The 6272-nt window shown below is 42.4% G+C and overlaps 1 pseudogene; it reads left to right on the top strand.

Annotated features, from left to right (window-relative positions):
* The first annotated feature begins 499 nt into the window (after positions 1–499).
* On the top strand, positions 500–5250 carry LOC129351994 (very low-density lipoprotein receptor-like; annotated as a pseudogene).
* Positions 5251–6272: the final 1022 nt, after the last annotated feature.

The following is a 6272-nucleotide window of genomic DNA, read 5'->3' as shown; positions in this document are numbered from 1 at the left end:
TGATTCAGTGTTGTATAGTAACAAAGTAAAAATACTTCACTACTTTACTTTAGCATATTTTGGAGTACATCATACTTTCCTCGAGTATGAACATTTTTGATAACTTTCACTTTTTCTTGCTGTTCTCTATGTTTTCAGTGTGTTTTCTGGTTTGGTCACATGATCTGCAGACTGACAGTGACATGGTTTGATTTAACTTGCGGACCCACATGCAGTAACCACACACTGGATAGAAAGGTAAGTGATTTATTTACAACAGGACAAATAAAATTCAGTCCTCTGGACTTCGATATGCGGCGAGGGTCGCTCGACCAGGTTGGCCTGAAACGAGAGCTGAATTATAATGGGTTCAGAATGTGAGTTCGGAGGAGGAATCAGGAGCTGGTTTACATTGGTGCGGATTTTCCAGAGCTTAGGGGTGAGGCGTCAGGATCCGGCGTGAGGGTGTGCAACGGTGCCGGAGGGAGTGCGAGGAGTTAGCTCGGGTGGTTGGAACAGGATGGAGTCAGTGGAAACGGCGGAGCAGGCAGGCAATCTCAGGAGCTTCTTGAAACGAGAACACAAAAAGTCCTGGAAACGAACAGGATACGGAGAGTAAGTAACTTCGAGTTACACAACAAGGTTCAAGAAACAAGTTTTCAACAGGTGAGGCCAGAGTGACTACCGGTAGCGTTAACCATCTAGGGATGACTGGAGGATTCTGCCGCTCCTATATTCCAGCACGCTGATGAGGCAAATCAGCGTCACCTGCGCTGGCTCCACAGGCTCCTCACGAAGATCCTCGCTGAAAGAAGATGTAACACTCCCACTCACACTCTCACGCACACGCTCTCACAACCGGAATCCTGACAGACAGACTTTTAATAAAACTTTCAATGGCGGCTAAAGCAGCAGGTCAATAGTGGTGGAACCAAAACCAGCTCTGTCTCAACTGTTTGCTGAAAGAACATGGAAGATGGTGAGGAATGTTTTAATAGAGCCTCCATCCTCATGTTTCATCAGTTTGAACCTCTGGGCTGATTAAGGCCTTATTGATCCTCTGGTCACTAAGAACATCGATTAGGCCTCATTTAGTCTGCAGACTTCCTGGCTCATCCATTCGCTCTCACCGTGTTCGAGGTTCGTTTGGCCTTCAGCTTTCGTTCATTTAGACTTACTGAAGAAATGCTGCTGCTTTTTAATAAAGTTTATTTGTTTAGCACATTTCAGCAAATTCAAAATGTTTCATAAAACATAACAGTCAAATACAAAGTTTTAAGCAATAAAATGTTTACAGAATTATTTCTAATTGTACAAAAAGGATTTAGTCAAATAAAAATCTGTAAAAAAAATATTACCATTGATCAGAATAATTGATTATTGAAATGATCAGTATGTAAAAGTCGGCCATGTTTGGTTCTGTTGGCAGGATCGGGTTTTCTGGACGGACGGTGAAAACAAAGCCATCTTCGGCGCCAACAAGTTCTCTGGTTCTGATGTCGTCACGCTCGCCAGCAACCTGAACGACCCTCAGGACGTCATCGTCTACCATGAGCTGATCCAGCTGGCTGGTGAGGGGTCAAAGGTCACCCAGTTTAACCCAGAACTGGTGTGGAACAAGTTCTCCAGCTTGATTTGGGCTTCAGTTACTCAGTGATTTATTCATGTTTTGTTTTTTGCAGGTACCAACTGGTGCACAGAGAAAAGTGAAAATGGCGGCTGCAGCTTCTTGTGTCTTCCTGCTCCACAGATCAACAAACATTCCCCCAAGTACAGCTGCGTGTGTCCTGCAGGCCAGGAGCTGGCAGCAGACGGCCAGCGCTGCAGACCCGGTGAGCTCTGCACAGAAATGCAAACACTGATTCTGCTGCTGCAGCTTTTCAACATCAACCTCTTTCCACTGCTGAAGTCTTTTTTGTTTTCAATATAGTAAGAACCACTCGCCTGTTTTTAAGGCTTCTAGAGGAGAAAAGGAAGCGGCGTCTTGCAATTTAAGTTGTGGGTAAATGTCTGCAGTGGTCCAGTTTGCAGCGGCTCCAGGATTGTTTGCAACAATTAGCGGTTGCAGGAGTGAAGGCAGAGCAGCGGCGCTGGCCTTTCCCTCCTGCTGGACGACCGGTTGCTTAGAGACTCGCTTTGTTTTTCCCTGCGGCTTCGCTCCTTTCACAGATTAGCCTTTTCAAACCCAACAGAAACCTGACAGCTGAATCCGCAGCACTAATTGGACTCTGGTTCCAGCCGGGACTCGCGGATCGCTGGACCGTCTTCATGACGGCGCTCAGAACAAACTGCAGGAAACGCTGAGAATCTGTGGAGGATTAAGAGTTTTAACTGGGAGTATAAAACATGCTGAGGTTGTCTGTTCAAAAAACCCAACAGAACGGGGGGATCCATATCTTTCAGATATCAAACCTTAAAACCTAAATTTTATCACCCAGCTCGACTGCATCCTTGATCTTCTAAGTTTGCTTCCATTTCCTCCTCTAGTTTCTGGTTGTTCCACATTTCATTGAAGTATTTACCCTAAACTTGGTCAATTTTAGTTCTTTATATTGGGAAGCTTATTTAAATCCCATTTGGAGGCTGAACCTCTGTTGGTTGCAGTGAAAATGGGTGCCTGACCCTTTAAGACTAATTCCTGCCCGTCCAGCCCATTTTCCAGCTGGGCCGACCGGGAACTGTAGAGCTTTGTGAGGCTGCTGCTCCGGCCGACTCTAATCCAGTTAGAAACACAAAGTGAACAGAAGCTCAACTCACAGCGACAAACGACTGTTTTTATTGTTCACGCCGTTACAGATCAGTGGAGGTTTTTCCTTCAGTTGGAGCTGAAATCATAGACGTTTCAGTTTCTCATTGCTTACAATGAGAAACTTGAAATCCCATAATGCTTTGAGTGGGCAGGTTTGTTTACATTTCATGAAGAAAGCTTTTTATTTTCCTCTTCACAGAATGACTGATCAGAACCGAGAAACTCAAAGCTCCTCAGAAATGTCAGCAGCTTCTTGATATTTGTGATAATTCACAGGAATATGATCATTACTGACTGTTTTCAGAGCCTAATAATATGCTATATGTGGGATAATGTAACAAAATGAACCCTGCAATTTGTTCTACATTAGGAATCCAGATTTGGCTGCAGAACTCAAATAGAAGTTTATGCACACAGTGTGACGACGCCTCTGATCATTGTGCAATAAGACCAAAGGCTCCAGTATAGTCAATAAATTACAATAAATAACCTTCATCACAAAAAGTGACATCAGATTTTAGTTTTATTTATTTTGTCTTTGGCAAAAGACCACAAGCCATTTCTCCCGTTAGCACTAAACTAGCTAGCATTTGTTTCACTGTATTTACCCAGAATGCCCTACGCTGTAGTTCACTTCCTGCTTTAGGAACAATCTGTGGTTCGTTCATATGCATTCAAACTGCACCAGCCTTCACTTCAACCAAACGGCCGATGTTTGTAGGTGGACCAGAGTTCAGTTCCACATTCACACCTCCCCACATGAACTGGCCTTTCCAGGCAAAAGGACCAGACTTCCCAGTGTGAGTCGTTTATTACAGGATGGTGAAACCATTCATGCAGATTGCAACGACTCTCCCATCCTCTTGATTTGCATCAGATAAACCAGTTTACTCTCCAGAGATCTGGTCTACATTCAAAGAAAACTCAGAAATGGGACGACCTTGAATGCTTAAGGTTTGTTGTTGCTCTTCTAGTGACAGACTCTTCCTGTGAGGACGGTAGTGAAGCTGTAACGCAGCCTAAAGGTAAAACCTAACGCCGTCATCTCAGCATGCTGGGCTCTCAAATCAAGTAGCTTCGTTTTTTCCTCTTGGCAAAGATTTTTCTGATTTAACCTTCTCTTCTGCTTTAACTGAAACTTCTGCTGCTTTGGTCCTGATCTGAATCTAAGAGCTGAAATTAACCTGTAATTCCTCAAATCTTCTAATCCAGCTGAGATTATAAATGTTCAGTTGGATCATTTCAACCTGGAAACTCTTGGAAGAACTTAAATTCCCTGTCTTTTATTTTACTGAAGTAATTTTGATCAGAAACATGAGGAATCCCTGTGACTTGTTGCTAAATGCTGAACAATCCATGTGACATTCGGTCATCACCTCTCTGCTGCTGGAAGAGTTTAAAGCTCTGACAAATTAATCTAGTACAGGAGCGCCATCTAGTGGTAGAAAATGGGAAGTACACATGCAATATTTGGCTCAAACAAAACCTACATTCTTGCCTGACTGTAGTTTACAAACCTCAAAACCTGCTGGAAGATTTTTAGCTTTGCTATTGGAACCTTTTTTACCCCCCTATTCTGCATTTGTAAAGATTAATGCAGGAATTTGCTGAAGCTCGTTTTGATTGAGAGCTTTAGATTTACACCAAGCTGATATTTGGCAAATATTTTCTGCTTCAGAAAATGAGCCTTTATAAAAACCCTCCAAATGAAACATCCCAGCAGGTTTTACTGCTGTTTGCACTGTACAATGGCTGCTGGAAAAGACTACAGGAATCTAGAAACCATTTGCTGCTTGTTTGTGCAGGAGGCTCCACTTCTACTTTTCAAAGCTATACGATTGTACAGTGGTGAATCTGTTTATATTTTATTTTGGAATTGATGACAAGAAGTCTTAAAACAGCTCAATGAACTAAGAAAACTTGAACATTATCTAAGAATGAGTTTTGCAGGTTTTGTGTAGACCATGACCCTATCCTAAACTCTTTAAAGTTTATGGAAGTTACTGATTTTGTCGTCTCTTCCAGAAGCCAATGTGAGCACATCTATCCAAGTGGACTCCACAGCCAGAGGCTCTGCTGCTGCCTGGGCCAACCTACCTGTCTGTAAGTGCCTCTGCCTCCTCCTCTAAGGTCAAACATGAGGTCAAATCTGTTTCCCAGCAGCCTGTGTCTCTGCTGCAGTGCTGCTGGCCATGGCCGGAGCGGGCGCCTACCTGATGTGGAGGAACTGGCAGCTGAAGAACCAGAAGAGCATGAACTTTGACAACCCAGTCTACCTGAAAACCACAGAAGAAGACCTCAACATCGACATCACCCGCCACGGCGCCAACGTGGGCCACACCTACCCAGCGGTGAGTTTAATTTTTTTTAAATTTGATATTTGGAAATCTTCAAGTCAATATTTTGAGATGTGGTTGAAAATGCTGCCATTTCCTCACAAAGTTAAATAAAATCCCATCTTTTCCTTCCTCCTTTTCTGTTGACAGATTTCCATAGTGAGCACAGACGATGATTTATCCTGATCGTTCTCAGGATTTTGGTTTTTTATTTCTTCTCCTTGCGGAAACCTCCTCCGTGTTACGATGCCAACGGTTCGCCGTAACGGCGGACCTTACAGTTCAACCACATGCCTTCAGAAGTGCATTAAGTCCTGATCTGTGGTGAAGAGGAAATGTTATTTATTATGTGAATACTTCCATGAGTTTTCCACATTCACTCCACAGTGTTGAGGAATTTTTATTCTTGCTTTTCCGGCGTCGTCTTTGCCGTCTGTTCAGAGAACAGTTTGTCTTTGAGGGTCTTTCATGTCCAGCCTGGACTGAACCTCTGAAGAACCAGGCGTCTTCATCAACCCGTTTCCTGGTTCCGATTCAAACCGGGTCAAAGTTCTCAGGTCTCAACGGGGAACAAGTCTGGAGACTAAAAGTATTTAATTATGAAACAGATTGTTAATATTTCTGATCATGCTTTGCTGACTGACATTAAGGTTTCTTCTGTTCATTGCATTATTATTATTGCTGCTGCTGAGATCACCATGGTTGCAGCGTTTGTAAACAGTGTAAATATATTTCCTCCCTCAGAGACGTGACTGTAAATCAGGACTCTCTTCAATGCACTTTGATCAATGTTCTCTGTAAATAAGATTGTAAACACTGACTTGAATCTTTTTTCTATGGCTGGTTCCTCACCAGAGTTCAGATGTATTTAAGGAGAGCAGAGGAGGAAAAACATGAATTTGGTAAAAATGACTATTTTGTATGTTTGTGCTGTTGCTGTGAACTTTTTATAGCCTTGTACAGTGAAGGAGAATGAAATGATGTGTATCTGAAGGAACTGATTCACAAAGAAATTTTGAATTAAAACATCAGTGTTAAAAAATCCCTTTGAATGTTTTTAATTTGAGTGAAATGGGTCAAATATACAAGTTGCATCATAAGGGCTTTCTGGTTTACTTCCTTACCAGATCTACTTATGATTCTGAAAATATTATGTCAAATTTACATTTCCAGGTCTAAAGTAAAAACTAAATATTTTCATGTTTGGA

Source organism: Poeciliopsis prolifica, unplaced genomic scaffold (genome assembly GCF_027474105.1).
Source record: "Poeciliopsis prolifica strain line A6 unplaced genomic scaffold, Auburn_PproV2 SCAFFOLD071, whole genome shotgun sequence".
NCBI classification, from domain to species: Eukaryota; Metazoa; Chordata; class Actinopteri; order Cyprinodontiformes; family Poeciliidae; genus Poeciliopsis; species Poeciliopsis prolifica.
This window is presented reverse-complemented; position numbering and strand designations above follow the sequence as displayed.